We start from the raw sequence: 13,405 nt of genomic DNA, 5'->3' as shown, positions 1-13,405 counted from the left end.
TTCCATCACCATCCCAAACATGTACCTAGAAGCATTTTGCGCATAACTTCAAAGCTTCAAAACCTTTCAAAAACATAACCTATCTTGACCATTTTGAAACTATACCATCACATACCAAATTGGCCATCAAAACATGCATCAAAACTTAGCCATATTAACACATATAAACAAGGCACCAAAAGTGCATCAATCCAAAACAACTTATACATGTCAAACTTATCAACTAACATTCAAACATAAGTCCACCTATACATGTCATTATAACCTTGGCCAAAACATCAAAAGACTATTGATATAATCGTTGGATAGTATGATAGATCTCCGAGGAGCTTCCAAAACAATCGAGCTTTCGATTATCTATAAAACATACAAAAGAAAACTACGTAAGCATATAATTCTTAGTAAGTTCATAAAACATGAACATAACTTACCATTTCAAGCACAACATTAAAATTAAGCATGATATAATCCAACCATGCGCTTGGCACAAGCCTAAGCACCATCAACAACACATGTTAGTGCATTAACACATAATTCACTTGAATTATCATAAGGTATGCTAGGTGTAAATTAATATACTATTTTTGAATTCATCCTTTTCATGAACATAGATAAACTTTCATTGAACATTTCCATTTCAAACGTTTTCATAGATTCATGACATAATTCATTTGAACACTTACCATTCTTTTCCTTTTCATGCCCGTTGAACCATTTTGAATAACATCGGATACACGGGGAAGCTCACACAAAGTGTGCTAAACATATAACCTTTCCTTTTCCATTACATCGTTGCTCACACGAGCTATGAAATGGGCCTGCTCATACGAGCTGTGGGTCAGAATGTAAGCTATACGATGCTGCTTACACAAACTGTGGAGTATCCGCAACAAATGCAGGATCTCAGCCATCGGTAGGACATTTAAGACCAACACCCAAAACATGAAAACACTAATGACATGTCATTTGTATCCTACGAATTCCTAAGGTTCAAACGGGGCTCGATAATCATCAGGACATCATTGGATAAACATCATTTAGATACTTGGAAAATAATACATGAAAATAAAGATCAATATAACATTAAAACATTATTTAAACATGCGAACTTACCTAGACAAATAAAGCGTAAAAACGTAGTCGATCAATCTGAAGCTTTTGCTTTTTTGCAATCTAAATCCGTTTGAGGTTTATATTGATCTAAATAGATCAATTCAATTTATTTAATAATTCTATTATTCAAGTCAGACCATATTTCATATTTTTGCAAAATTACAACTTTCCCCTAACATTTTAACTTTTTACAATTTAGTCCTTAAGCTCATAAATTGAAATCTAAGCATTTTCGTCCTCATTTTATGCTAGCCGAATTCACTAGTGACATCTACCAACTCATACAACTCACCATTTCATGAATTTAACTTAAAATTTTATCATTTTTACAAATAAGTCCCTAAATGACAATTTCATCAAAAATCCCTTTACAAAACTTGTTTATTTAACAACAATGATTCATATTCTTCCATTAAACTTTAAGAATCATGCTAGAAAATTCATTTAAAAACCATAAATCTTTAACAATTTTGTAATTTAACCCCTGGAATAGCTAAATTAAGCTACAACGATCCCGAAAACATAAAAATCATTAAAAACAGAATCAAAAATCACTTACATGGAAGGGATGTTCTTAGCCGAATCAAAGATCCCTAAAATGGTGATATTCTCTTTTTAAAAATCAGTGGAAGAAGATGAATGGAAATAGAATTTTATTTTGTTAAACTTTAACCTTATTACCTAATTACCAAAATAACCTTTAAAAACTTTAATAATTTCAATAAAACCATTCCATTTATGTCCACTAACCACATAAATGGTCTAATTACCATCTAAATCCACTCACATTTAAAATTCATAGCTAATTGATACCTTTAACTAATAAAATTCTACTTTTGCACCTTTTACAATTTAGTCATTTTCACATAATTAAGCATGCAAACATTAAAATTTCTTAACGAAATTTTAAGATGACCTTACTGACATCCCATAGACATTAGAATATTAATAACATAATAATTTACTCATCATATTTGTGGTCTTAAAACCATTGTTCTGATTTCACTAAAACCGAGTTGTTACAATTATCATACTTAAAGTTGGGAGTCTCACCCCCAGAATTACCTACCGCAGCCCCTTGCTATGGTTTATTCTCTTTAAATTATTTTATAGGACAAGAATTTGAACCAGTGGAACCAAAATCTCTCTTAGTAAGGGTCTTACTTTTCTCCATTTTTTTGCGTTCCACAATTTTGGTTTTCTCCACTAGGGTCTTAAACACCCATTCTTGGTGTGGAACAACCTAAATTTTGAGGTCATAACATACCCCATTTTCGAACCTCACATACTTATCCTGTTCTATGGCAACTATACCCTGAGCATAGTTGCTGAACCTTAGGAATTCAACCTCGTATTCAGCCACAGTCTTATTCCCTTTCTTCAACTCGATGAATTCGAGTTTACGGGTCCCCTACATACCTAGTGCCCACATACTTATTTTGAAAGGCTTTCTAGAAATATTCCCAGGTCAAACGTTTAGCATGCGTACCCCTTACAACAAACTGTCACCAACGATAGGCCTCTTCCCTTAGCAATGACACAGTACCCTTCAATTTTTGTTTCGGAGTACCAATCTAGATCCTCAAAAATCCTCTTCGTCCACTCCATCCAGTACTTTGCCACAATAGGAGTCATTCCAACACCACCTTTAAATATTTCTGCCCCATTCAATCGAAGCCTCTCCGTAATAGATCCACGGTTCCCCAATCAATGATTACCGTCAGACGTGTGAACGTCTAGACTGGAAATACTACAGAAAAATAGATAAAATATTGAACAACAGTTTCCGCAAGTATCGGATCAAATTGTAATATAGAAGAATGTTACAACAAAACTCTTCGGGAAGTATTCCAAGGATCGTACCCAAAGGAGATTGAATTAAATCAAAATTAATTCTCTACACTAATAAGTCTAAATAGTACCGATTTAAAATTATATTACAAAAAATCAAATAAACATCAATTAATCTAATTAACCAAAAATTAATTAAACTAAAAATCATCCAATTTAATAATCGAAAATAATCCAATAAAACAAGTAGGAGTTTAACTCAATTCAGTGATCCTAATTAACTTCAAAACTCAGATTTTATCAAGTTACCTATTAATTAACTAATTATTTCCTCTCAGTCTCTAACTAATTAACTAATAGACCAATACACGTTTACCTTTTAGGCTCACTTTCTTGATCGGGATAAATTATGAGGTACTCAGTAAACTTATCTCTCGATCTCGTTTATTCTAGATTACTTCCTAAGGGAGTCACTCACAATTAACATAGATTTCAAACCTTGTTCATTCATTAATTATTCACACATCCTTTTGTTAAACTCCCTAAGAAATTAGTTACTCATGGATTGAAATACAATAATTCCTAAACTCATATTTAACATGGAAAACAACAAATTAAGTAAAAGTAAATAGTATAGAAAGAAATTCATTTCGATATTGATTGAATCTCGGAATCGAAATATCCTTTAATAGTTGTAAAGATCACCTTGATTGCAATTGGAATCAACAACGAAATAAAGGAAAACTAATATATTAAAGCCTTGGCTCACTCGGCCAAGCCTCTTCAAACTGAGACTTAACATGCCTATTTATAGAGTTTATGCTTAGACCTAATTAAGGTTGCTAAACAACCAAAAATTCTTATTAAGATACATTGTGCGGACTAAAAATACCGCTAATTAAATTTTCATGTTCGTCACTTGATGTTGCAACACCATAGGACTAGTGTCGTGACATTTCCTTCATTTCCTGGGTATTTTAGCTTTGAAGTTTGCTGTTGCGACACCACTTCTCAATGTCGCAACATTGCAGTCATCCCTCGCCTTCTAATCCCAAAAACAATGTCTTACACACTAAATAAAGTCGTTAGATCATCCCTAGGCCCATAATGGCACATTAGATCATAACATAACTCAAATTAGTGTAAAAACGCTTATTTTGCATAAATTAAATACAAAACAATAAAAACTAAAAATGAAATAAAAACATATAAAAACGTTATAAAACAAGCTCGTTAAGTGTCGGAAAAACCTCAATTTGCCACAACGACTTGTGGCAAATCAAACTCCCCCACTCTTAAGAAAAAATGCAACATATAAATTTATTTTAATTAAAAGTAAAAATAATGTTTTTATTAAGTAAGTTTAATTTTTAAGCATACATAATTATTTTCTGAAAATCTTACCAAAGATCTTCAAAAATGTATATGAAAAATATTAATAAATAGAATAATGTTCAAAATGAAATATTAAAATTAATAAAAGGACTAAATTGAAATTAAAATTGAGGAAAAATGCATGAAAATCTCTAATAAATTTTGGATTTAGAACGCAATTTAAACCATTTCATTCATTTGGAATAAAAAAGAAAAAGAAAAAGAAGAAAGATCCAATTTTGTGGATATTATGAGTTGCAAGACAACAAAAATCCGTTTAACAATTCGAATAATATGAAAGTAACTACCAGATCCAAGTCGTAGGATGGAAAGGGGCTTCACCCCGTGTTAGGATCAACCGGAGAAGTCCATAAATAACAAAGATATATTTGAAGATGCAAGGTTATTTATAGTAGACTTGAAGCTAATTATAAATAAAATATCAATTTCAAAAAATAATTATAGATAATATAAATAAATCATTATTAAATTAAGTAGATAAATTAAATTTGTTAAAATTATTATTTATCTAATTAACTATATATTTACTTTAAATATAAAATTCTAAAAATAAATATTTTTTGTTTATTAATGTTAAGTTAATATTAATTACTTAAAAATAGGAATACTGAATAAATTATATTTAAATATTAAAAAAACTACATCGTAAATATTTATTTTTATTTTTGAATAATAACAAAAAAAACTACATTGTAACAATATTTACAACTAATATTTGATAATTGCATTGTACCAAAAAAATATTTGATAATTACATTCATAAAAATTGCTTACTTTTTATCTTTAAAACTTTGGGTAAAAATTAATATATTTAAAAATATACTTAAATTATCTTCAAAAATGAATATTCAAAAATTTTATTTATCCTTAGTATTCAAAATATTTTATAAACTGCAATTTTTGAATAAATTATCTTTAAAAATGCATACAATTAGAAATATATAAAATATAGTTTTTTTTCTTAAAAATATTTAAACTAAAATTTTTGTACATTAATTTTTGAAGATAATTTAAAATATTAATTTTTATCCAAATTTTTTTATAATTTTCATTTTTTAGTAATAATTAATAATATGAAGCTATTTTATCTAAATCCAATTTAAATTTATAGGAATAAATTTTAAAATAAAATAAATGAAAAATGATTTTATCTAATTAAAATTTTATTTTAAATCTAAACCTTTTTAATTTAATGGATAATCACCATAAATAATAACTTTATGAGTAAAAAAACTGTTTAAAAAATATTATATTTGTATTTTATTTAATTGACGATAAAAAATAAAAAATTAAATTAAATATAATGAAACGTATAAATATTTATAATAATATTAAAATATTAAACACATTATAAAAATATTAATATTTTATTTCGTTCATAGTTTAAATATTATAACACCCCCAACCTAATCCGATTTGTCGGATCCAGATCTTGGGCATTACTTACGAATACAGACACAAACTTAGTCTACTTATACGAATTACAATCAATTATAGCTTACTCAATTAAAAGATTTCTAACTTGAATAAATAAGTATGTACAAGAAGTAAATACAACTACAGCACGTGGTAATCAAAATACAACGATATTTGATTTGAAATCTTAATCTATTACAAACACCCCAAGTATAGAATTCTGAGTGACAATTCATACTTTGAATGTGCCACCAAACTTGCTCTATATGCATAATAACCCAATACACCCTTTCCTTTGTCATAGTACTAGCATCATTCTTCCTAGCATATACTCATATTCAACCTGGAACGAAAGTATAAACTCATGTAAGCTCATAAGAACTTAGAGAGAGAAATAGCTTTTACCTGCGCAATAATTGCTCATTGTTACTGATAACTCGTTATGACAATCTTATTGTTCTTGTCATTCAACTTGTCTCTGGCTAATGTTTTTCTCAAATTTCATTCTTCAATCACCATAGATTAACATGTCTTACTCTGAAATCATTACTTACCCATCAACATCTTCGATACATTACTTACATTCTTAAATCTGATCTTTCATAAATCTTTATCAATTTCCTTTCTACACTGTTACTCTTGCACACATAACTCTAAGCCATCGTTTTATCACAATTCATGAATGATCATGTACACAGATAGTAGATACTTCCTTCAAATATCAAGTTTCAAATTCTTACTCATAAAACACTTTTCTTATGTTAACCCATCACCTTTCTATATCTCTTCAATTCATTATTCACAATTGAATCATTGTATTGTATATTACTTTACCGTAACCCATAGAAACATCGTGCCTTACTGATCTTTCAGATTACATTTACGAACCATATTGAATGCGCCAAAACAATTTAATATCGAATCCCCCACAAGAATCATTCCTTTAGGGTACGCCATTGAGAGCCTTACTATGAAATGACACAAGGATATAGTTTTTAGAATTTGCCATGTAAGTCGTTCCTTCAGAGTGCGCCATAAAGGTTTATCCTTGTAGGGCTCGCCATAAAGGCTATCTTTCATATTTTGCCACAAAGGCTACTCTTTCATATTTTGCCACAAAGACTACTCTTTTATATTTCGCCACAAAGACTACTCTTTTATAGTTCGCCACAAAGGCTTTTCTTTCATGACGTATTTACGATATGGATTTGCCTAAATTCATGTTATGTGAGGTTTGCCCATCATCGTCCTGGAACACGCAGAGAACCTCATTAGGTAATCACTGTCCTTTAATTCCTTTTGGAAGGTGCCATGGCCATGAGCTTTCCTTTTATAGTTCATGTTTAAAGTCCCGATAGACCCTTTTTTACAACACTATGGTGAATAGGCAAGAACTCATTTGATAGAACCATCATGTATTGAAACAATCCTCATTCACCATTTAGATCACTAACTTACTCTTAACATAACTTACCTCATATCATACATCTAAGTCACACATACACGATTAGACCTAAACATCTCAGATTCCATACCATAACATGCATTCTATCCTCAACATTCATTCATATAGTTGATTGATCATCATACTATACTTTTCTAGCTTCAGTTTCATCGTTCAATCAGTTTCTACAGAGATATCTCATACGAACAATATTCATGTAAGAGTCAGCTTAAAGACTCACATGGAAACCACAGATAGCATCTGGAACCCAAGATCTAATAAGGAACTGTAGCAACCACTACTTATAAAACATAAGAACACAATTAAAACTCATTTGTAACATTTACCATCATCACAAACCCAAATAACCCTTATATAAAACCTTACTTCTTCATCTTACTATTCATGCACTTATTTCAACTTAATCTTTCATAACTTTATCATACGGAGTCACAATACTTACCTTGACATGGAGTAGTCACTAACAAAGATCCCGATTTGCAACTCCAACTTAGAGAGGAGGTAATACTTTAGGTTTTTCTTAAGATTTTGATAGCAGTGCTTCTTGAAGAAGAAAGTAGAAAACTCTCTCTTTCTTTAACCTAATTATCCATTAATGTATTCTAAGTCTTTATTGGGACTTGAAAAATGTCACATCCTTACTGAATTATCTTATCCAAAGGTCTACAACTTTTGAGAAACCTACTTGAGTATCCCCTTATCTTTTAATTATCCTGGTTCATATTTAGTTGGTTCCTAACCAACTTACCTTGCAACTTAACTTGTATAGTATTACAGTAAAAAGGCGTAATATACTTCTGACATGAACTCATACACTCCATACCATTTTACTTGGCCATTACATTATTCCAACTAACATAGAAATCTGACATAGAAACTTCATTAACTTAAACACATAACTATATATGCTCACTTTATACACCAAAAGATGTACTTGGGTGAATACTACTCCACCAATCATACTACTTTAGGACTATACACCAAACCTTGTACTCGTAAGAACTAGGGTGTTACAATATTTATTGATGGCCATGAAACCAACTAAAAATTTGACAAAAGCAAGTGTACCTATCAATTAATAATATAGCTACGGTGAGTACAGATATAGTTCCCACAAAGACTAAAACTACTAGTAATTATCGTCTTTCTATTATTAACTGACAAATTAGAGTGAATGATTAAAACTAAAACTAACAAAATTAATTAACTAAAAACACGACAAAGAACAAATCAGGAAAATAATCGATTAACAACCAATGAGCGAAACAATACCCAGGAAAAAATCCACCTAGACTGCATCTATCATTATCAATCTAATTTAAACAATTTATTCACTTAATATCTTGATCTGTAAAAATCCCTAAATTATGCAAATATCTCTCTTCAAGACTAAGAGCAACTAACTCTAGGTTAATTAATTGAAATTTCTTTCAAATTAAAACCTCTATTATCGCATTAACTCGATCTATGGATTCCCTATTAGATTTTATTTTAATCTGGTAGATTTATGTCGTCATATTTCTAGGATTGCATACAACTCCACTCAATTATGCTAGATCTACTCTTAAATAAGGTCTATTCCTCCTCTGAATTAAGTACGTCAAACATGAATTAATAATCCAAAAATATTAAATCAAGAATTAAACACACATAATTGAGAATAATATTCAAGTATTTATTGCGTAAAATAGAAATTAAAAGATAGAATTCATCATAGGGTCCATCTTCCCTAGATATTTAGAAAATTAATTCATAATCGTGAATAAAAACATCTCAAAGACAGTATAACCACAAGAAATAAAGAAAACCATAATAAACTTCAAAGAAATCAAAAGGAGATATTCAATCTTGGTGGAAATTTTCTTTAAAGTCAGCTTCAATGGTGTTTTCTGAGATGTTTTCTTCAATATTCTCTGATGGCTCCCTTCGCCTCTTCTTATATTTGGTATTTATAGGTCTTAGAATGCCCAAAAAAACCTAAAAATTATGTTTTTCTATGTATTTGAAGTGTAAATCACGACATCCACACAGTCTGGCACATAGCTGTGTGGCAACCCGTGTGGCTCCTAAAATTTACTCCAATTGTTCGATTTTTTTGCTCGTTTTGCTCCCAAATGCTCTCCTAAGTATAGAAACATGAATTTAAAGGATTAGGAGCATACAATTCACAATTTTGCATTGATTAATCATCCAAAAATGCATTAAGAACGAGATTAAAATATTTTACTTTTGACACTTATCAGATATCCCCACACTTAAGCGTTTGCTTGTCTACAAGCAAAATCCTCAACCCACAATAAAGTTTAATTTTTCTCAATTTTTCCTTTTTATCAATAATGTATCAAGATAATTCGCGAATAATCATGCATTGGTAATTCAACTAAAAGAACACTAAAGATTCAAATAGTCTAAGCTAAAATTTTTAAAGCACAAAAACATAGTTGTCTCCCTTATCTAAATAATTACCTTAAATTCAAAATCAACAAGAATTGACATCCTCACTAAAGATTCACTCAAAGTGTTTAAGGTTCAAATATTAAGCACTCAATAGTCAAACAAGAAATGCCATTACCATAGGCTTGCTTGAAAATCAAATCTCCACCACTATAAAATGAGATGACACACCAATCAAGAGGTCTTTAAAAGTTTGTAATGGGCCTTAGGTTAAAGGTATGGAAAAGGCCATAAAAATTGGTTATAATCGAGATTGAGTTGATAAATTACCAAACTAGAAAAACAATCAAATGCTGAATTAACAAAATTTACATCAACAAGAACTAAGGAATAAGAATGAGCTTTTCAACACAAAATGAAACTAACAATTCAAGCTTAATCAAACTTTTTCTTTCTTTCTTTTTTTTGAGTTTTTATTTATTTTTTTAGAACAAAATAAAATCCAGTTATTCAAAAAAAAAAGGAACATAGTTAGGCAACTAACTAAATCAAATCTTGACAATTAACGGGTTAATAAAAAATGTGTTAGAACCAACAGGGCTTACTAAGGGTTAATTCAATAGGTAAGCTTTTTACAGGTTAAGTGGGTTAAAACCCGACGGGTTTCCTCTGGTCATAAACCAAAAGAACCTGCCAGAAGTAAACAAATAAATAAAAAATTAGAATATAAAAATTAAATCAAAAACAAATATTAAAATAAAAAAGGTCTAAATTATAGAAATAAAGTTTTCCTAATATTTTAGTCCCCGATAACGGCGCCAAAAACATGATGTCTACGAAACCAACTAAAAATTTGACAAAGGCAAGTGCACCTATCAATTAATAGTATAGTTACGGTGAGTACATATATCGTTCTTACAAAGACAAAAAGTACTAGTAATTACTATCTTTTTATTATTTAACGGACAAATTGGAGTGAATGATTAAAACTAAAATTAACTAAATTAGTTAACTAAGAACACAACAAAGAACGAATCAGGAAAATAATCGATTAACAACCACGGAGCGAAATAATACCCAGGAAAGAATCCACCTAGACTGCATTTGTCATTATCAATTTGAATTAAACAACTTATTCACTTAATATCTTGATCCGTAGAAATCCCTAAATTATGCTAATATTTCTCTTTAAGACTAAGAGCAACTAACTCTAGGTTGATTAATTGAAATTTCTTTCTAATTAAAACCCCTATTGTCGCATTAACTTGATCTATGAATTCCCCATTAGATTTGATTCTAATCCGGTAGATTTATGTCGTTCTATTTCTAGGATTGCATGCAACTCCACTCAATTATGTTAGATCTACTCTTAAATAAGGTCTATTCATCCTCTGAATTAATCACATTAAACATGAATTAATAATCCAAAAATATTAAATTAAGAATTAAACACACATAAATGAGACTAATATTCAAGTATTTATTGCTTAAAATAGAAATCAAAATACAGAATTCATCATAGGGTTGATCTCTCCTAGGTATTTAGAAAATCAGTTCATAATCATGAATAAATCAGTTCATAATCGTGAATAAAAGTATCTCAAAGACAATATAACCACAAGAAATAGAGAAACTCATAATATACTTCAAAGAAATCAAAAGGAGATCTTTAATCTTGGTAGAAATCTATTACAAAGTCGGCTTCAATGGTGTTTTTCGAGTTGTTTTCTTCAATATTCTTTGACGGCTCCCTTCTCCACTTCTTGTATTTGGTATTTATAGGTCTTAGAATGCCCGAAAAACCTAAAAAATGCATTTTTTCGCGTATTTGGAATACGAATCGTGAAATCCACAGGGTCTAGCACATGGCCGTGTGGCACCTCGTGCGGATATTGAAATATGCTCCAATTGTCCGATTTTCACTCTGTTTTTGCTCATTTTGCTCCCAAATGCTCTCCTAAGTATAGAAACATGAATTTAAAGGATTAGGAGCATAAAATTCACCATTTTGCATTGATTAATCATCCAAAAACGCATTAAGAATGGGATTAAAATATGTTACTTTTGACACTTATCATTTATCTATTATAATATTTTAATATAATAATTGGTACACATTATAATAGTTTTTAATTGTATTATTAAATATAATAAAACACATTAAATATTATTAATGATAATAAATTAAATATAACTATAGTTATATATTATACACATTAAATAAATATTGAAGCGCTGGCTGAAAGTATATATCGGTCGCCTTCACCTCAGGTTGTTCACTGGTCCCTTCCGTCGACATCTCTTGTCAAGACAAATATTGGTGCTAGCTTTTCCCTTGCACAAAGAAAGGGATGTTCAAGAGTAATCATTAGGGATGAACATGGACAAATTATGGGGGCTTGTAGTTGTCTTACCTTCTTATAGCTTTTGTAGCAAAAGCTCTAGTAGTGGTCCATGGGTTAAGGTTCGCTCTTGAGATGGGTTTCCTGTCAGTCATCCTGGAAAGTGATTCCAGGCTAGTCATCCAGAAGTTAACTGCAAGTTCAAAAGATTTATCAGAAATTAGTGCACTTATTTGGGAGGCAAAGGAGCTTTCAAAGCTATTTGTGGACTATCGACAGAAAGCTTTGGTTTGGGGAATTTATCGATATCTTTATTTCCCCAACTTCTCCCCTCTAGTGTTTTGTTCACCATCTATTCGCTGCTTTACTTGATGACTTAACACTGGTTAGGGTCTTTCCGTGAGAGAGGCCTCCTTCGACTGTATCTTTTTATTTTCTTCTATTAAATAACGTAACTGACTTTGCTCTAAAAAAATAACTATTATAATAATTGGTACTCACACTACACCAAAACAGGCTTTTAGCGGCATTTTTAGCTGCGTTTGGATAAAAAACGCCACTAAAGATCAAGCATTAGTGGCGCTTTTTGGAAAACGCCACTAAAGATTGAGATTTAGCGGCGCTTTACGAAAAACGCCGCTAAAAATAAGCATTAGCCGCGTTTTCAAGAAAGCGCCGCAAAAAACCTAAGCCCAACGACACCATTTTGTGAGCTTTCAGGGATTTAGCGGCATTTTTAAGAAAGCGCCACTAATGCTCAGGGCTTTAGCGGCATTTTTGAGGAAGCGCCACTAATGCCCAGGGCTTTAGCGGCGTTTTTGGGGAAGCGCCGCTAATGCCCAGGGCTTTAGCGGTATTTTTGGGAAAGCGCCGCTGATGCCCAGGGCTTTAGAGGCGTTTTTGGGAAAGCGCCGCTAATTCCTAGGGCTTTAGCGGCGTTTGTTGGAAAGCGTCACTAATGCCCATGGCTTTAGCGACGTTTTTGGTAAAGCGCCGCTAATGCCCATGGCTTTAGGGGCGTTTTCAGGAAAGCGTCGCTAATGCCCATGGCGTTTTTGGGAAAGCGCCGCTAATGCCCAGACCTTTAGCGGCGTTTTTGAGAAAGCGCCGCTAATAATGCTCAGGGATTTAAAATAATTTAAAATATTTTTTAAAAATGGAAAAATTAAAATACTATTATTTAAAATAATTTTAAAGTTTTTTTGGGTACATTACTAAATTTTTAATTTATATATTAAATAATTTCTTATATAATCGTAAAAAAGATAGTATTAATTTTAAAATATTGAATTAATTGTTTATCTAGTTCAATTTTTTACGTGTTTTGCCTTGTCCCCTCTGTTATCAAGTAAGAATTGATTGAATAGATTAAACTTTGCAAATGTTTTAAAATATCGAATTAATTAGTGGGCCAAGCCAGACCAAGCTGTGCCAATGCCCAATTTTAAAAACTTTTCCAACTTCAAGCTCGTTTTACCCGAATCACCCA

Source organism: Gossypium hirsutum, chromosome D03 (genome assembly GCF_007990345.1).
Source record: "Gossypium hirsutum isolate 1008001.06 chromosome D03, Gossypium_hirsutum_v2.1, whole genome shotgun sequence".
NCBI classification, from domain to species: domain Eukaryota; kingdom Viridiplantae; phylum Streptophyta; class Magnoliopsida; order Malvales; family Malvaceae; genus Gossypium; species Gossypium hirsutum.
The sequence above is the reverse complement of the archived record's forward strand: the minus strand, read 5'-3'. Positions refer to the sequence as shown.